The 2,776-nt window shown below is 50.1% G+C and overlaps 1 pseudogene; it reads left to right on the top strand.

Moving 5' to 3' along the window:
* Window positions 1-2,776, top strand: part of LOC111950825 (sarcoplasmic/endoplasmic reticulum calcium ATPase 1-like) — a 160,138-nt pseudogene that overhangs the window by 114,716 nt on the left and 42,646 nt on the right.

The raw sequence follows: 2,776 nt of genomic DNA, 5'->3' as shown, positions 1-2,776 counted from the left end.
CAGTAGTAAAAAGGGTGACTGTCAATTTCCTATCCCAGCTTGTTCCCCCAGATTATGGCCCATGTAAATTACCACTACAAAATTTAAAGCTCGTCCAAGTCTTGCAGCTTTCAGCTCCAAATATTCAACTTATTTCAACTTCTTCAACCTCTCAATAAGCCTAAAAATAATAATAACTCTTCCGGTCCAATTCCCAAAATATTTCATTGGACCTGACGATGTACCTTGCCCAGACTTGGCGGCAGACCGCAGATCTGATTACCAGATAACACCCATGCCCAGGACTGGGGCTCCAGAACCCAGATCTCATACAGTTACACCTAGCCAGTACTGGGCAAGACCCAGATTCTGATTACAGTTTACACCTGCCCAGACGCGGCGGCGAGACCCGCAGATCTATTACAGTACACCTCGCCCCAGACCTGGGCGTCAGAACCCAGTACTCCTATATACAACGTATCACTCTGCCCAGGGACCTGGGCAGGGACCTAGATCTATTTACAAGTTCACACCTGCCCAGACGGGCAGCAGATGCAGAACCCCAGATCGTAATTGACAGTTAACACCTGCCACCATGGACTGGGAACAGGACCCCAGAAAATCTAGTATCATGCCTACACCTGCCAGACTGGGGCTAAGACCCAAGAATCTGCATATACGAGTACACCTTGCCCACATACGCGATGGCAACCCAGATCTATATTACAGTACCAAACCTGCCAGACTACGTGGGCCAGACACGATCATCATGTACAGTACACCTGCCCAGATCTGGCTAGGCAGACACCAATCTATGCACACGTTACATCCTGCCCCAGACTGGGCGCAGACCCAGATTATTATCAGATATCACCTGCCCAGACTGGGGCAGACCGCCAGATCTATTACAAGACACTGGCCGCAGACTGGGGCAAGGACCCCAGATCTATGATCAGTAACACCTGCCCCAGACTGGCGGAGCAACAGACCCAAGCATCTGATTCTACAGTACCACCTGCAAACCAGACTGGCGGGCAGACCCAAGACCATCTATTACAGTACACACTGCCCAGACATGACTTTTTCTCTATCTTTTCTTTATTTTCGGGCAGACCCAGAATGTCTATTACAGGGACACCTGCCCAGGGACTGGGCGCAGAACCCAGATCTATTACAGCTACACTCTGCACAAGACTGGGCGGCAGCACCCAGATCTATTACAAGTAACAACCATGCCCAGGACTGGGCAGACCCAAGCATCTCATTACTAGTTACACCTGCCCCAGACTGGGGCAGACCCAGATATACGTATTACAAGATACACCTGCCAGACACGGGGCAGACCCAGATCTATTACAGTACACCTGCCCAGACTGGGGCAGACCCAGACCTACTACAGTACACTTGCCCAGACTGGGGACAGACCCAGATCTGCTACGGTACACCTGCCCAGACGGGGGACAGACCCAGATCTACTACGGTACACCTGCCCAAACAGGCCTCACGATGTCTTACTGTACCGTGCCAAGTGTTCCCCTTCAGTCAGCTCAGTCCATACAAGATTAGGCTCATATATTTTCCCTACTGAAGTTGATGAAAACCCCATCATTATATCCAATGTAATGCCAAGTGATGATGTTGTGTTAATCACTATTCAGGGCTCGTATCCACAAAGCATCTCAGAGTAAGAGTACCACACACACACGACGACTGCCCCCTGAGCACTGAGCTCCCACAAACAACACACCGACTGGCAACTTCTCCAACCTGTCTGCTGTATTGAATGTTGTGAACATTTATTCATGAGACATCTTAAGACACTAGTTGTAACACACAGAYGTGTGTGTGTTGTGTGTGTGTGTGTTGAAAGAGCGTGAGGAGAAGGAACTTCTCCTCACGCAGAAAGCACTGCACTGCCTCTCAGTGCAAGAGGCGCCACTACAGTCCCTGGTTCGATTCCAGACTGTTTCACAACCTGCTGTGATTGGGAGTCCCATAGGGCGGCGCACAATTGTCCCAGCATCGTCTGGGTTTGGCCGGGGTAGGCCGTCATTGTAAATAAGAGTGTGTTCTTAACAGACCTGCCTAGTTAAAAAATGTTTTAAATGTTGTGTGTGTGTTTGATCTTCCAGGTTGAAAGGGGACAAGGTGGTACAGTGTGGAGATTATGATGGTCTTCTGGAGCTGGCCACTGTCTGTTCCATGTGCAACGACTCTTCACTGGACTACAATGAGGTCAGTACTGACAACACACACTATGGTCTTGTAAGTCATTAAGGGACTGTTCTGTCACTTCAGCCTGACCCTCTCTGTCCCTATCCTTTCATCCTGTTTTCCTCAGTGGTAAAAAGCCTTCCCTTTTTTTTTTTTAAGCAGCTGTGGCACGCGGACGCACAGGTAGCCTAGCGGTTAGAGCGTTGGGCCATTAACCTAAAGCAAGTTTGAATCCTCAGCTGACTAGGTAAAAAATCTGCTCCAGGGTCGCCGTCAATAATGGCTGATCTCTGGTCGTGATCCCACTCTCTGAGGGTCTCAGGAGGAGTTTGGATATGGTGACCCTTGTCGTGGCCTCTCTCTTTGAGGGTGTCTCAGGGGGAGTTTGGATATGGTGACCCTTGTCGTGACCTCTCTCTCTGAGGGTCTCAGGAGGAGTTGGGATATGGTGACCCTTATCGTGGCCTCTCTCTTTGAGGGTGTCTCAGGGGGAGTTGGGATGTGGTGACCCTTGTCGTGGCCTCTCTCTTTGAGGGTCTCAGGGGGAGTTGGGATATTGTGACCCTTGTCGTGGCCTCTCTCT

Source organism: Salvelinus sp. IW2-2015, linkage group LG23 (genome assembly GCF_002910315.2).
Source record: "Salvelinus sp. IW2-2015 linkage group LG23, ASM291031v2, whole genome shotgun sequence".
NCBI classification, from domain to species: domain Eukaryota; kingdom Metazoa; phylum Chordata; class Actinopteri; order Salmoniformes; family Salmonidae; genus Salvelinus; species Salvelinus sp. IW2-2015.
The sequence above is the reverse complement of the archived record's forward strand: the minus strand, read 5'-3'. Positions and strand labels throughout refer to the sequence as shown.